The sequence below is a fragment of the Schistocerca piceifrons genome, chromosome 10 (genome assembly GCF_021461385.2).
Source record: "Schistocerca piceifrons isolate TAMUIC-IGC-003096 chromosome 10, iqSchPice1.1, whole genome shotgun sequence".
Lineage (NCBI taxonomy): Eukaryota > Metazoa > Arthropoda > Insecta > Orthoptera > Acrididae > Schistocerca > Schistocerca piceifrons.
In genome coordinates this window covers 12,867,306-12,884,855 of record NC_060147.1, presented here as the reverse complement: position 1 = coordinate 12,884,855, position 17,550 = coordinate 12,867,306, and the positions used below count along the sequence as shown (strand labels likewise).

The 17,550-nt window shown below is 43.3% G+C and overlaps 1 non-coding gene across 1 annotated transcript; it reads left to right on the top strand.

Moving 5' to 3' along the window:
* Positions 1–17,194: 17,194 nt before the first annotated feature.
* Trnat-ugu lies at positions 17,195–17,269 on the top strand. The gene has a single exon. It is a non-coding gene; the product is annotated as a tRNA-Thr (tRNA).
* Positions 17,270–17,550: the final 281 nt, after the last annotated feature.

Genomic DNA, 17,550 nt, shown 5'->3' with positions numbered 1-17,550 from the left:
CACGGATTCAGAATATATCGTTATTGTGAAACACAACTAGCTCTTTATTAGCACAGAGTAATGAGTGTTATCGACAGATTTCCAGAAGGCGTTCGACACCATTCCTCACAAGCGACTTCCAATCGAATTGCGTGCCTATGGGGAGCATCGCTTCGGTTGTGAGACTGCATTCGTGATTTCCGTTCAGAGAGACCACAGTACATAATAATCGACGGGAAGTCATCGAGTACAACAGAAGTGGTATCTGACGTTCCGCAACGAAGTATTATAGAATGACTGCTGTTCCTAATCCACATAAACGACTTAGGAGACAACCTGAGCAGCCCTCTTAGACTGTCACCATCTAGTAGTAAACCCATGAAAAACCAACTGCACAATGATTCTGACACGACGTCTGTGTAAAGAAAGGTGTGAGGTCATCCACATGGGTACGAAAAGAAGCATGTTGGGTTTCGGTTACACTGTAAATCGCACAAATTTAAAGGCTATCAGTTCAGGGAAATACCTCTGAATTACAATTACTAACAAACTGGAACGATCATACAGAACATATAGTGAGTAAGGCGAACCAAAAACTATGTTTTATTGGCAGAACAGTTAGAAGGAGCAAGAGGTCTACTAACGGGACTGCGTGAACTACACCTGTCCTGTCTTGATAATGTACTACTGTGCGGTGTGGGGTCCTTACCTGATAGGATTGACAGAAGACACCCAAAAAGTTCAAACAAGGGCAGTTCGTTTAGTATTATTGCGGATAGGGGAGAGAGCGCCATGGCTATGACAAGCTACTTGGGGTAGCAAACGTTAAAACAAAGGCGAGATCTTTGCACAAAATTTCAATCACCACTTTATTATCTGAATGCGAAAATATTTTACTGTAGCCAGCCTACATAGGAGAGGTGATCATCATAGTAAAATAAGAGAAATGAGAGCCCGTATGGAAATACTGAAGTTTCATTTTTCACGCGTGCTGTTCGAGAATGGAATGGTGGAGAAAGAGTCTGAAGGTGGTTCTAACAAGGGAACCTCCCCATCGCACCCCCTTCAGATTTATTTATAACTTGGCACAGTGGATAGGCCTTGATAAACCGAACACAGATCAATTGAGAAAACAGGAAGAAGTTGTGTGGAACTGTGAAAAAATAAGCAAAATATACAAACTGAGTAGTCCATGGGTCACATATGCAACATTACGGAGTTTGCGGGTTCAGGGGCGCCGTGGTCTCGTGGTAGCGTGAGCAGCTGCAGATGAAAAGGTCAGAGGTCCTTGGTCCAAGTCTTCCCACAAATGAAAATTTTACTTTATTTTTGCATAGTTATTATCTGTCCGTTCGTTCATTGACGTCTCTGTTCACTGTAATAAGTTTAGTGTCTGTGTTTTGCGACCGCATCGCAAAACCGTGCGATTAGTAGACGAAAGGACGTGCCTCTCCAATGGGAACGGAAAACATTTGATCGCAAGGTCATAGGTCAACCGATTCCTCCACAGGAAAACACGTCTGATATATTCTATACGACACTGGTGACGGCATGTGCGTCACATGACAGCAATATGTTGTCGACCGACCTAACTTGTACACTTGGCGAATGGGTAAAAAGATTCTACCTTGCCCGATTTAGGTTTTCTTGTGGATGTGATAATTACTCCCAAAAAAGTGATGAAAACATAAGAGTTTGTCACATAAACTGGAAATAAAAAATTAAAATTGTCACCCGATTGAAGATTTGAGCCAAGGACCTTTCGTTCCGCAGCTGCTCACGTTACCACGAGACCACGGAACTCCTGCTGCCCCAGCGTCCTTAATGTTACCTATCTTCCCATGGACTACTCAGTTTGTATATTTTGCTTATTTTTTCTCAGTTCCACACAACTTCTTCCTGTTTTCTCAATTGATCTGTGTTCAGTTTTTCAAGGCCTATCCACTGTGCCAACTTGTAACTAAATCTGAGGGGGGTGCGATGGGGAGGTTCCCTTGTAAGAACCCTCTGCCTGGCGCTTAAGTGTGAACTGCAACGTAGTCATATACAGGTATATGAAGGTGCTTAGCAAAACATCAACACAGCCAGTGTACAGCATCTTGTCAGACTGGACGTAAATCAAAATTTCTCTCAAACACTTTAGCCACAGTCTATGTTTGATAGACAGATCAAACGAAGAGACACTGTCAGTTCCACAAACGAATTTAGTTTGACAAAATATCTAATCATTTGCAGCGACTTTTATGGGAGGCTTTCAAGATGAAATGAGCAATAAGGAGATGGCGGCATGAGGACACTTTTGATATGAAACTGATACACAAATTAATTAAATTGATCAGTTAATTACCCCACCTCCCCATTCCCACCCACCCAGGATGTCATGTGGTTTCCTCAGTATGCACGTGGGTTCCTTCCCCCCTCCCCATCATTCCGCCTCCCCATCCTACCCTATTGGTGGCAATTTCGAATTTTAGTGGCAATTTCTTTGTCCCAGGGCTGTGCTGACGTTCCAACCCATCCCTCATCTGGGAATTGGTGGGAAATTAAAAATGGCGGCGCCCCTTTTGGCACTTGAAGCCCAGTCCTTCTGGATGGGAAGCCCAGGTGCAGCCTCCGACACATGGAAAAAGTACAGATGAAAGAGAGGGAGTTTAGGTTAGTGTACTTTATTTATTATGTTTGGGAAACTGAAATAAAGATCGGTACTAATTATGTAATTAGTTATGAAGATCGGTCCTAATTATGCATTTAGTCATAAAGGTCGGTCCTAACTACACTACTATATGCATGGTGCTACACAAGAAGTGCCTAAAATCACTATACAGCTCAAAAACTGATGATGCCATACAACCGGTGTTTCCTGCTGCGAAAAAAAAATCACAATAACACTCAAAAGTAGCAGCAGACATACTCAAACTCTACTCTTCACCAACAAGCTGGTGGGAAAAAGGATGGAGTGGAAGGTACTGTATTTATTTTTGGCAGGAATTTTGTTCAACTGGTGTTGGACAGAGAGGATTTTAATGAATGTATTACCTACAAGCATACAGCTGAGGGCTGTGTCTATTGATGTTTGACGTCAGAGTTCGCTACAGATGCCTTCCCCTGCATTGCTCGACCATCACCCTGCAGCCCAGGTAACTGAAGGCAATAGACACTACCATAACTAATGGAAAGTGCTTCACTGTTCTAATTACACATCGAAATTGTCGTGAAAAATACCAGCTCTCGTAATTGACGGGTCATAATGTAACACATGTACTGCGGAAAATCGTCGTCCCAAAAGACTGCATCAGGAGAGAGGGGTACCACTTGCAGCTGTGCCCTTCTTAATGGGTACTCACGAACTAACCGTCTTAGAGGCTGTTTCACACTTACCCCCTACCGCCCCTCATCCCTCCCTCTCCCCACTGCAGACAGGGATACAAACCTTTTCTGCCTTGTCACGGATGGTCCACAAAGAGATCCTTCTGGTGGCATTGATATACTGTCTCCAGTTTGCAGAAATCAGCCACAGATTGAGTCGTGGCGACTGGCGCTAGGGTGTTCTACTTGCATCGCTGATATCGATATTCGGCTTTTTTGCTATCTTTGACTACTCCCCCCCCCCTCTCCAGGCGGTTTTTCCAAGTAAACATGTGGCGGGAGGCTCTCCAGTCGGCGTTCAACGAGCCAACTTGTGTTGAAAACAAGCTCGCGTCGCTGACCGTTGAGCATGGGCCTCGCCGTGCTCGCCGCCCTTGTCTTTCGTCGCGCCGGATGTGCGGTGCCGATCATTGGGCGCCTTGCCGTTGCAAAACTGTGGTGGGTTCGTCGTCTCACGCCCAACTGCTTCCCAGCTCGTAATTAGCAAGCTCCAAGTTATTCTGTGTTTAACTAAGAAGGTTGTTGAAACTTATTGTGGCACGGGTAGCTGCCGGAGATGTTTCTGAACTTGGTTCCACAGTGGCTACTTTAAGGAGGCTGATGTTCCTCATCTCATTTCTCATCATCTGAGGAGTGTGTGTTTTAATTGGTTTATATGCAAATTTTAACTTGTTTTGGGACATATTGACCGCTTTGGGACTGGTTGCGGTTGTGTTTGCGCCCGGCAGCCGTAGAGTTAATGGTTTAATCATTTGTCACAACAGGATTTGGTATGTTTATTTAATGCTGAAAGTGCCTTAAGGCAACTGGAAGTGATGTCTAAGTTTTCTGCTAATTTACTGGAAGACGGGTAATGTTAGAGTATTGCTCCATAAGGATTTTGGGGGCAAGCTTATCACATATTCCAGTGTGGCTGTGATTTGACTGTTTACATTGCAATCTATTTGTGCTTCAGGCCATTTGTTAAGTCTGCTCGTTTCCTGGCGTCTGTGCGCTTATGGATTATTGTCAGGACGGCTCATTGTGAGGCCGGTCGGACTATACAGTATACATAAATGTATACCGCCTACTATGTGAGACTGTGCACAAGCCGTGGGGAGTGAACGCTCGTATTGCCTGCCGGCCGTAGCGTCGTTATTGCTTCCAAATACTGCTGTGGGCCTTTAACGCTGTTCTCTAAAGTTAAGTGCAATTTGGGAATCAACATCTACATCTACATATACATCCATACTCCGTAAGCCACCTGACGGTGTGTGGCTGAGGGTACTTTGAGTACCTCTATCGGTTCTCCCTTCTATTCCAGTCTCGTATTGTTCGTCATTCTGAGTCATTACGTCCATTAGTTAAATGAGGCCACTCTGTTAATATTAGCGTTTCTGTAAGTAATTTTTTGGTTGGGTTATTACTAGCCATTCTTATTTAACACTTATGTTAATCATTTGTGTATCATTAATGAATGTCCAACTTGTTATTTTTCCTGTGTGCCAATTTACGACCTTGGTTGGGCCATTTTGCATTTTTAGTATAATCATGTTTCGCTGTGGACCTTTATGTGGGCAGTTCAGTTTTATTAAGCTTTAAGATCTTTGTTTTTTAATGAAGTTGTGGTATTATGTGGCTGTGTAACTTTGGGTCGGAAGCATATAGTGTATGGTTAAACAAGAACGATTGTTTATGATTGATTATTTCACCGTGCGTACTATCTATGATTTTGGTTGTGGACGCAAAATATGATTCTTATTCGTGTTTATGTAATTCAATTAAAGTGAAGATTTGTACATTGCATCAGTAAGAGGGCAAATGTCCGAATTGAAGTTTATTATAAAGTCTGTTTTGAGTCAAATTAAAATCGTAAAACAATCACAAGCTTTTCCATCACTAGTAATCCCGGGCTTCCTATTTCCTTAAATAACTGTGGTGCAATGGTAGTTTTTGTTATTCTAAGGAGTCGAGTGGTTCCACGGTTCACAGATAGATAAAAGAAAAGAACAGTCACTTCATACAATCTGTTAAATATATTTCTCTGAAGGACTGGACCCGCCACCCCGAAAAATGACAAAATTCCAGAGATCAAGATCACTTTTTGAGTTCTAGTGTTGTAAGCAATTTGATCATCACAACCTGTTTTACGCAATTTACCATGTCAAGAAAAACACTAACATTTCTAGGTTCCACAATGAGCTATAATTCAAGTGGTATCTACTTTATATTTAGAGGCTATGAAGTATGAAATAACACAGTATTTGTTGTAACACTTATTTTTAAACACACAATCATGACAATAATAATAAAAACAGTAATTATTCCTTGAGAATAGATACAGTCTATTACTATTAGTTTTATGAGCAAAGTCGATGTCGTTTCGAGAGAAATATTTGCATCCAGACTTTAACCAGTTATACCATTCCTTGCAATATAACTGCCTGTAAGATTTTACTGTGCTTCTCTCTTTCGATATATCGAATATATGTTGAGATAGAGCATACTACATATATATGTATCAGTCCACTGTAGCAGGAAACCAGTGGTCAAATCGCTTGCACAAACCTGTGTAAATGTTTGTCAACTGTACTGGAAGAAGACCATATCCAACAGACTATCAATCACAAGAGAGGGATGCTGTGTTGTTCTTTCATAAGCAGTATACTACACTGTTTTTTTAGCTGTAACACATCCAAGCAGTGTATGGCTACAGCCTTGTACACTGTCATCCACTTCGTTTTTCCACCATGACTGCGAGATTTGTGTCAGGTGCTAAAACACCATTAACAAGTTTCTATCCATTGGCTTTCACAGAAAGCTGAACATTGCATGGTGTAAACTAGGCAGCTCCCACAACACACAGGGTGGTAGAAATAAAACACAGTGGCAATGTTTCTCATTGACAAAAATGTAGAAAACGTCACAACATATGAACCTGGATGAGTTTGTGGCATTGTAGAGCGTTTCCAAGCAGCTATCCGAAGGTGATGACGTATACAATTAATCACATCGTACACAGTGATGGGGTTAGCAGATGTCTCGGTGTTCCATTATGAACAGCATAGTTTCCTCATTTTGCAATCTTGTACATGATTACTGCTCCAGTGTTGACCATCACTGGAAGGTGCTGTTCACAACATGCGTGAGATAGCAGAAATAAAAAGAGGTACTGGTACCTTATTGTTTAAAAAACTGTGCAGGGCGTCACGCATATGGAAATAGGACAACACTGCAGCATTGCAGAGAGCTTCCAAACAACTGTCTGAATGTGATGGCCTCTACATTTAACCCTATGCTCAAGAGAGACAAGTAGCAAATATGTCCCGCCAAGGCTCTTTCCATCTCAACCGAGTGATGTCAGTCAATCAATATGTGGTATTCAACAACACACCAATGGACGGATGGGATGGGAAAAACACCATCGATACGGGATGATATAATGTAATATGCACCACAGTTAATAGCGTGATCAATTTTAGCAATTTTACCAGTTGTTCCATAATTTCAACGCCATTCTGCACACACCTGTTTCACTGCCAAACACTGTCCTTCATGAGCAGCAATTTTCCGGACGAATCCCACACATTTTCTCATGCCAATACTGCGCCCTCTTTCAGATTCACTGATCTGATGGTACAGTTTGCACATACATCTGTCAGGCATCATGTACATCTGCTCAAGTCACATTGATCCATATCATTCGGTTTACAGCGACAATGAGATCTGCAGGGAATTTTACCAGTAGGTGGTGTTGCGCCGTGATATCAATGTTGACCTTGAAACTGCATGTCAACATGGTTCAAATGCTAATCATTTCTGCAGAACATACAAATGTACATGTCCTGTGAATATCAACGACTTATCTGTAGTCGTTCAAGGTGTTCTGGTTTTTCTGAACATTAGTATATTATTCAGTATTTTTTGGGTCTTGCAATGGCTTCAAATATTTTGTGCACAGAGTGGTTAAGGAAGGTAATGGCTAGGAGTCCGCTGACTATTATCGCTCGGGGAGACCATCTAGTTGTGAGCAGAACTGGTTGTCATGTGGTAACAACATTTGCTCTACAATTAATTGTAGAATGTCTTATTTGTTTTCCAAGATCATATATTTCAAGAAGAGATCGATGGCATCTTAGGTCGTACTGTATAAGTCCAGTGGAGACATTACAAACAGACAGGCAACACATTGCTTCCTTCTACAACTACATACAACTCACGAGACAAGCATGAGAGGAAAATACAAGCAATTACAACTCCAATAGCCGAGCCGAGGCGCAGCGATCGAGAGTTTGGACAAAATAATACTTTGTAATACCTATATTCTTTTTTAAACACCCTGTATATATATATATATATATATATATATATATATATATATATATATATATATCTGTGTGTGTGTGTGTAATAATTGAACAATTGACTTTTTGCTAAGCACCAAGTTTGCTGCAAAACCAGACATTCTAAAAATCTACGTCGATAGAGTAAGAGAAATTATGATAAATACATTATTCATTTTTGCGCCTTCAGTATTTGTACATTGCAATGTACTTTTCCTACACTGCGAGGAAGAATTCATGGCACCAATTCAGTTTCAACAAGAATCCATGCTTAAGTTCCAGTACTGCAAATGGTAATTATCTCTCATTACGTAAATTTCATGCCGATTCATACTCTTATGTTAGCTGTTGGGCTGCCTCCCAATAGCATCCTTCCTGCACATCATTCGTGTATGGAAGATTTGATTAGATTAGATAAAAGCTAATTATTGCTTCATAAGTCGACAGTGAAGAAATCCTCAACGATTCAGAACATGTCATGGAACAAGAAGAGATGTATATATCTAAAAAAAACACCAACTGATCTGAGGCATGCTACTGTCCCTGGCTTTTCTAATTTTTTATTGATTTGCAAATCCAATTAATAATTTGACAAATCATATTCAGATAAACCGAATCTTTTTCTGATTTAATAAGAGAGTAATAGCAGTGATTGTAAGGCCAGGTCACCTTCTTCTTCCTCTCTAATTAACAATACCGGCTTATGTAGACATTGTATTTTTTTGGTGAAATGCTTTCTTGGGAGAACAGCGAAAGCAGAACGTGAGTAGCGTAGCAACCCCGTAAGCCTCCCACGTGCACGGATCCACAGTGGAGTACGAGCACGGCTCGAAGATGCGACGATACAGGGCAGACGCCAGTGGCAGCATCAGACAGCTCAGGTACGCGCCCAGTGAATGTTTTCTGGGGTGGCAACACTGTGGCTCCTTGGGCCAACTTTCGCCAGCTGAATAACAATACTGGCAGACTCCCACCTCCATTCCCCCAATTAAAACGTGACTGTAGCGAATGATCCAAGCAGCTGCCCATTCACAGGCCAACCAGCCCACCAGCCCCCTGCTGAGTGGGTCTGCCCCGACACATTCTGCTTTGTGTGGACAGCTGGTCAGGTCCACGGTCCACATGTGTCAGCTCCACTGCGTCCTAGCCCTGACTGCTACCTGCCACTCCGCATTCTACGCTTTTCCCCTCCGTTTTAGCACTGTGTAAGCTGGCTCATGACTGGGTGCAGGTAGCATCCACCACACAGTCACAGTATGCACAAACACCGTCAGACAGTTTAGCGACCTACTAGGTGGGGGAGAGGAGGGGGCGGGTTGGCCGTGAATGGGGGCCTTCACTGTTCAGCTCTTCTATGGATACGTGGTCTGTCTTTTGGCGTTCGTTGTACCTTCGGCAAATTTGCGGAACACTGTAACTGGGAGGTGCACTTCTGCAGAAACCTATTTTTCTGCTAGTCTTCCTGTGTGTCATTTTCATCACCCTGTGCAGAGACGACTGTTTGCCGCAGCCACAGTATGTGGGAGGAACATAGCCACCCACATACAGAAGAAAACGTCCTGAGAACTCTTGAAAAAGAAAGTGACGTTTTGTTGCATCGTTCCATGCGAAACGACCTGTCATTGGCCCACCGCCTTAATGACGGAGGTCCAAGAGTCAGAATTCTGAGAACAGAGCTCGCTGGCAGACATCGGATCGGAAGTTGTGTTTTATACAATCTCGTCGGGAGAAAAGCTGCAAACTTACAAGAATACTATTGGTGGAAGCCAAGAAAAATCTGGCCATTCGCAATAAGCGGGAGCAGACGTTGGGGGCGAGGTGTTCACTTCACAGTATCATTCTTCCTGATACAGGCTAGGCAGTGCCAAACTCATTCTCTTCCTGATGTCGTAGGACAGTTTTGGACTTTGAGATGGAGAGAGGCGATGGCGATATATGCAATTATAACACTAACAGTCTGAATTCTGGGGACCTCCAGATACAAGCCAGCTTACAATTATAGTAAGATCATACAGTCGTTTCGACATATTAGGTCTCAACAAGGTACAGGTTCTTCCAGACTCTAGTAAATTCACACAGGCTCACCACGATTGAATTCACAGGCCTAGTGCACGTGTAGTTCTTCTTCTTCTTTTGTTCGTGCAATCACTCTATTCACGCGGTTCCACTACGTTTAATGAATCTGTTGGGAAGTCCTTTATCATTGTCGCTTGTACCCTCGTCACACAGTGTTCCCTTATTGTTCATTCTCTTGCAGACGATTTTATGTATCAGTCAAATGTTCTTGAAGTTTGTTTCACCAAACGTAGTGATGTTTTCTATTAGTCTGTGCATACAATAGCTTACAATAAAACAGAGTTTTAACTACGCCATGTACTTAATTTCGTAGTAAGCAGGTCCCTTCCGTTAGATTAATCAATATAAAAATTACAGAAATTTCGGGAACTTGGAATTCGATATTGGGACGACTTTACTATCAAATGGGGTTAAAATTAATTCCGTTATGTAACTTCATCAAGCATCTGGACTTCAAGGAGTGAACTGCCTGTCAGTAGATCCGGTTGGTGCAGATCTGTTACACTCGTAAACGACATTTCGCAAAACGAACATGGCACCTGGAAATATTACTGATGTAGGTTACCAATACACATAAGAAAAACCAAGGGCTCTAATCTGGAACCTCGTGGGACACCACATGTCATTAGTACCCAGATGGATGATGATGACAGCTTAATACAGAACCCTACCCTGATGACGCCCCTTGTTTCCTGTCAGAGAGGTGCTATCTGAAACAGTTTGCAGTATTGCCCGTTACACTGTAATATTCCAATTAAAAAGTCATTGTGATTTACGCGGTCAAATACTTTTGAGGAACGATGAAGATGTTAGTAGTGGCTACCCTCCGCCATACACTGTAAAGAATGATTTACATGCAGAACTAAGACCTTGAGAAATGTAGCATCTCTATCCTTCTCTCCCAGGAAACAACACTGTACTAAAGAGGTAGCTCACACACAAGTGACGGCAGTTTCTTACAAGGGAACTCCCCATCGCACCCCCCTCAGATTTAGTTATAAGTTGGCACAGTGGATAGGCCTTGAAAAACTGAACACAGATCAATCGAGAAAACAGGAAGAAGTTGTGTGGAACTATGAAAAAAATAAGCAAAATACACAAACTGAGTAGTCCATGCGCAAGACAAGCAACATCAAGGACAATGTGAGCTCAGGAGCGCCGTGGTCCCGTGGTTAGCGCGAGCAGCTGCGGAGCGAGAGGTCCTAGGTTCAAGTCTTCCCTCGAGTGAAAAGCTTACTTTCTTTATTTTCACAAAGTTATGATCAGTTGGTTCGTTCATTGACGTCTCTGTTCACTGTAATAAGTTTAGTGTCTGTGTTTTGCGACCGCACCGCAAAACCGTGCGATTAGTAGACGAAAGGACGTGCCTCTCCAATGGGAACCGAAAACATTTGATCGCAAGGTCATAGGTCAACCGATTCCTCCACAGGAAGACACGTCTGATATATTCTATACGACACTGGTGACGGCATGTGCGTCATATGACAGGAATATGTTGTCGACCCACCTAACTTGTACACTTGGCGAATGGGTAAAAAGATTCTTCTACCTTGCCCGATTTAGGTTTTCTTGTGGATGTGATAATCACTCCCAAAAAAGTGATGAAAACATAAGAGTTTGTCACATAAACTGCAACAAATGAATGCAACAGTTTCAAAGTCGCACAGTTTTCCGTGTGCTCTGTCAAAACATATGTTTTTAACGTTTTCAAATTTTTCCGTGTGTAGACTGTCAAATCCTGCATATGTCCAAGCAAATCTGAACAAGTCCTGGAATTTTGGAGACCGAAGTTGATTATGTGTGAGTGCCTGAACTTTGGTAATTGTCTGAAAATAAAAAATTAAACTTTTCACTCGAGGGAAGACTTGAACCGAGGACCTCTCGTTCCACAGCTGCTTACGCTAACCACGGGACCACGGTGCTCCTGAGCTCTCACTATCCTTGATGTTGCTTATCTTGCGCATGGACTACTCAGTTTGTGTATTTTGCTTATTTTTTTCATAGTTCCGCACAACTTCTTCCTGTTTTCTCCATTGATCTGTGTTCAGTTGTTCAAGGCCTATCGACTGTGCCAACTTATACCTAAATCTGGGGGTGGGGGGAGGGGGGTGCGATGGGGAGGTTCCCTTGTCAGTGCACTTTGTTCAGCGTAATGGCGGGCGAGGGAGGCGAGAGGGTGTTGTGTTAGGCGCGGAACCATTCTGCTGGGCGGCGACCTGCAGTCTGAGTATGAGAAGGCGAGGGTAAGAGGAGAGGGCAGAAGCAAGTTCGCCAGGCGGCCTCAACATTGCATCCGCACGCCAATAACGAGCGCCGCAAAGTTTGTCCTAACAAGGCGGCGAGTTCTGCCCGCCCCGACAAGGACCCAGCCCACCTGCCCAGAGTCACGTCCGCGGCGAAACTGAGCGCCAGACAGAAACCGGGAGATTCCAGACTAGGGTCAAGAGGGGGACTCTGTTTTTCGTACTGCTTGATTACTGTTACCGTCTAGTTGTGGATGCTTCATTTGATTAATTCTGACATGCTCTGAAGAACTTGTAGAGGATGGTGTGTAAGTGTGTTTTCGATTTTGGAATAACGGTACTGGGAGGCAGCCCAACACCTAACATAAGAGTATGAATCGGCATGAATTTTACGTAATGAGAGATAATTATTATTTGCAGTACTGGAATTTAAGTATGGATTCTTGTTGAAACTAAATTGGTGCCATGATGTCTTCCTCACAGTGTAGGAAAAGTACCGGGTAATTTTTTATTTTATTTTATTAATTAATTAATTTTTTTTTGTGACGAAGGCTTTCCGTCGGGTAGACCGCTCGCCTGGTGCAAGTCTTTCGATTTGATGCCACTTTGGCGACTTGCGCGTCGATGGGGATGAAATGATCATGATTATGACAACACAGCACCAAGTCCCTGAGCGGAGAAAATCTCCGACCCAGCCGGGAATCGAACCCGGGGCCTTTGGATTGTTAAGCTGCCCACTCAGCTACCGGGGGCGGACACCGGGTGATCAAAAAGTCAGTATAAATTTGAAAACTGAATAAATCACGGAATAATGTAGATAGAGAGGTACAAATTGACATACATGCTTGGAATGACAGCCGGCCGCGGTGGTCTCGCGGTTCTAGGCGCGCAGTCCGGAACCGTGCGACTGCTACGGTCGCAGGTTCGAATCCTGCCTCGGGCATGGATGTGTGTGATGCCCTTAGGTTAGTTAGGTTTAAGTAGTTCTAAGTTCTAGGGGACTGATGACCACAGCAGTTGAGTCCCATAGTGCTCAGAGCCATTTGGAATGACATGGGGTTTTATTAGAACAAAAAAAAAAAAAAAAATACAAAAGTTCAAAAAAGTCCGACAGATGGCGCTTCATCTGATCAGAATAGCAATAATTAGCATAACAATGTAAGACAAAGCAAAGATGATGTTCTTTACAGGAAATGCTCAATATGTCCACCATCGTTCCTCAACAATAGCTGTAGTCGAGGAATAATGTTGTGAACAGCACTGTAAAGCATGTCCGGAGTTATGGTGAGGCATTGGCGTCGGATGTTGTCTTTCAGCATCCCTAGAGATGTCGGTCGATCACGATACACTTGCGACTTCAGGTAACCACAAAGCCAATAATCGCACGGACTGAGGTCTGGGGACCTGGGAGGCCAAGCATGACGAAAGTGGCGGCTGAGCACACGATCATCACCAAACGACGCGCGCAAGAGGTCTTTCACGTGTCTAGCAATACTTTTTTTTGTTCTAATACAACCCCATGTCATTCCAAGCATGTGTGTCAATTTTTACCTCTCTATCCACATTATTCCGTGGCTTTTAAGTTTTCAAATTTATACTGACTTTTTGATCACCCAGTACATTGCAACGTACAAATACTGAAGGCGCAAAAATGAATAGTGTATTTAGCATAATTTCTCTTACTGTATCGACGTGGATTTTTAGAATATCTGGTTTTGCAGCAAACTTGGTGCTTACCAAAAAATCAGTTATTCAATTATTACAATATATACAGGATGTTTCACAAAGAATGTAGGCATTACAAAGTATTATTTTGTCCAAACTGTCGATCGCTCGTTGTTGTAACCAGGAGGGAGTGTTACGGTCTGGGAAATGTTTTCGTGGCGTTCTCTTCCTGATATCGTCATTGTGGAAGGTACAATGGATCAACACAAGTTTGCACTTATCCGTGGGCACCATGACCATACCTACATTCAGTTTGTTTTTCCTCGGTACGGAGGCATCTACCATCAGGACAATGCAACGTGTCACACACCTCGCAGTGAACCTGCCTGGTTTGAAGAGCACCACGTTGAGTTTACCGGACTCCCCTGGCCACCAAACTCCGCGCATTTAAACCCAGTCGAGAATCTGTGGGACCATTTCCGTGTGGCTGTAACCCAGAAAACTCGCTTAGCCGACCGTGGCTTCACATCCTTGTCGCTACCTTACGCTCTCTCTCTACAGAAGGTTGTTATTCAGTTTTCTGACAGGTGGTTAAATTAATGTGAATTTACAGTGCATATTCAAGAGCTGCCATTTATCTTCCACCGATAGCTTAATATCTGCTTGATGACAATGGTTTTTTTCCAATAAAATACACTATGTTCGAAAATCTGTATATTGAGCAAGCAGTACAGGAAACAAAAGAAAAATTCAGAGTAGGTATTAAAATTCATGGAGAAGAAATAAAAACTTTGAGGTTCGCCGATGACATTGTAATTCTGTCAGAGACAGCAAAGGACTTGGAAGAGCAGTTGAATGGAATGGACAGTGACTTGAAAGGAGGATATAAGATGAACATCAACAAAAACAATACAAGGATAATGGAATGTAGTCTAATTAAGTCGGGTGATACTGAGGGAATTAGATTAGGAAATGAGGCACTTAAAGTAGTAAAGGAGTTTTGCTATTTGGGGAGCAAAATAACTGATGATGGGCGAAGTAGAGAGGATATAAAATGTAGGCTGGCAATGCCAAGGAAAGCGTTTCTGAAGAAGAGAAATTTGTTAACATCCAGTATTGATTTAAGTGTCAGGAAGTCATTTCTGAAAGTATTCGTATGGAGTGTAGCCATGTATGGAAGTGAAACATGGACGATAAATAGTTTGGACAAGATGAGAATAGAAGCTTTCGAAATGTGGTGCTACAGAAGAATGCTGAAGATTAGATGGGTAGATCACATAACTAATGAGGAAGTACTGAATAGGATTGGGGAGAAGAGAAGTTTGTGGCACAACTTGACCAGAAGAAAAGATCGGTTGGTAGGACATGTTCTGAGGCATCAAGGGATCACCAATTTAGTATTGGAGGGCAGCGTGGAGGGTAAAAATCGTAGAGGGAGACCAAGAGATGAATACACTAAGCAGATTCAGAAGGATGTAGGTTGCAGTAGGTACTGGGAGATGAAAAAGCTTGCACAGGATAGAGTAGCATGGAGAGCTGCATCAAACCAGTCTCAGGACTGAAGACCACAACAACAACAATGTTCGAAAGTATCCGCGCACCCCCAAAAACATACGTTTTTCATATTAGGTCCATTGTGGTGGCAGATACTCCATATCACCGACCTCAGTAGTCGTTAGACATCGTGGGAGAGCAGAATGGGGCGCTCCGCACAACTCACGGGCTTCGAACGTGGTCAGGTGATTGGGTGTCACTCGTGTCATACATCTGTACGCGAGATTTTCACACTCCTCAACATCCGTAGGTCCACTGTTTCCGATGTGATAGTCAAGTAGAAACGTGAAGGGGCACGTACAGCACAAAAGGGTACAGGTCGATCTCGTCTGTTGACTGACAGAGACCGCCGACAATTGAAGACGATCGTAATGTGTAATAGGCAGACATCTATCCAGAGCATCACACACGAATTCCAACTTGGATTTCATGGTCGAGCGACTGCTCATAAGTCACGTATCACGCCGGTAAATGCCAAACGACAGCTCGCTTGGTCTAAGGAGCGTAAACATTGGACGACTGAACAGTGGAAAAACGTTGTGTGGAGCGACGAATCACGGTACACAATGTGGCGATCCGATGGCAAGGTATGGGTGTGGCGAATGCTGGGTGAACGTCGTCTGCCAGCGTGTGTAGTGTCAACAGTAAAATTCGTAGGCTGCGGTGTTATGGTGTGGTCGTGTTTTTCGTGGAGGGGGCTTGCACCCCTTGTTGTTTTGCGTGGCACTATCACAACACAGACCTACATTCGTGTTTTAAGTACCTTCTTGCTTCCCACTGTTGAAGAGCAATTCGGGGATGGCGACTGCATCTTTCAGCACGATCGAGCACCTGGTCATAAGCACGGCATGTGGCGGAGTGGTTACACGACAACAACATCCCTGTAATGGACTGGCCTGCGCAGAGTCCTGACCTGAATCCTAGAGGTCACCTATGGGGTGTTTTGGAACGCCGACTTCGTACCAGGCCTCACCGACCGACCTCGATACCTCTCCTCAGTGCAGCACTCCGTGAAGAATGGGCTACCATTCGCCGAGAAACCTTCCAGCGCCTGACTGAACGTATGCTAGCGAGAGTTGAAGCTGTCATTACAGCTAAGGGTGAGCTAACACCATATTCCAGCATTACCGGTGGGGGGCTCCACGAACTTGAAAGTCATTTTCAGCCACGTGCCCAGATACTTTTCATCACATAGTGTATTTTTAAATCTATAAATACTGGTTTTTGTTTCAGTATACTACTACTCCCCATGCAGATTTCAATAAACACTGCTAGTTGACATGTAGCTAACATAATTTTTCAATCCTTGAATCAAGACACTGAAGTAATTTGTAGAAAGAGCAGGTAATGAGTGCTTTTATTTCTCCTTCGAACTGTACTTCTCACTTCATGTTGGATGAGACATCGTTGAGAGCCTCGTCGTAAGAGTCCATAATTCCACTGTGGGCCGTAGACAAGGAGGGAGAGTCGAAAAGAAAATTATATTTGTGCCTTGTATAGTGACTGTTTAAATCACGGTTCGGCAGAGTCTCATTTGTTTTTAGGTTAACAGAAACAGTTAAGGAGCAGATGTATTAGCAAGTAAGAATACCAAAATCCATAAAAAGACGTCTCTAACTTATTTACTTTGCACAATATTCATAGAGAATAGTTCCGACCTTTCCACAATGCCTTGAGGTACTATAAACGCAACCTTCGCTTTCGATGATACCTCGCGATTAGGTTGAAATAATTAAATGGACACCCTCGCTGCAAACAGGCGTTTATATACTTCATTGGGTACATGTTGGAAATGTGTGCCCCGACCGGGACTCGAACCCAGGACCTCCTGCTTACATGGCAGACGGTCTATCCCTCTGAGCCACAGAAGGCACAGAGGATACTGCGCCTGCAGGGACTTATCCCTTGCACGCTCCCCGTGAGACTCACATTCCCAACATGTCCACACCACTACATTCGTTAAGTCCCTGCAGGCGCACTATCCTCTGTGCCCTCGATGGCTCAGATGGATAGAGCGTCTGCCATGTAAGCAGGAGGTCCTGGGTTCGAGTCCCGATCGGGGCACACATTTTCAACATGTCCCAATGAAGTATATAAGCGCCTGTTTGCAGCGAGGGTGTCCATTTAATTATCATTTCATTCTAGCAAACTTGCATGGTCTTTAACAGTAACTGTTCTTTCGGGAACAGATACTACGGTCATATATAGTCTCGATTAGTGTCTTATACTGAGTTGTGTTTACTGGAAATTCTTGAATTTTTTCCGATGGTCGTACGTGCGTATTTTGTGTACCACCTGTATTGTGGGCTTTCTTAAAGTCAAAGAAACTCGGCATCCACCTGAGT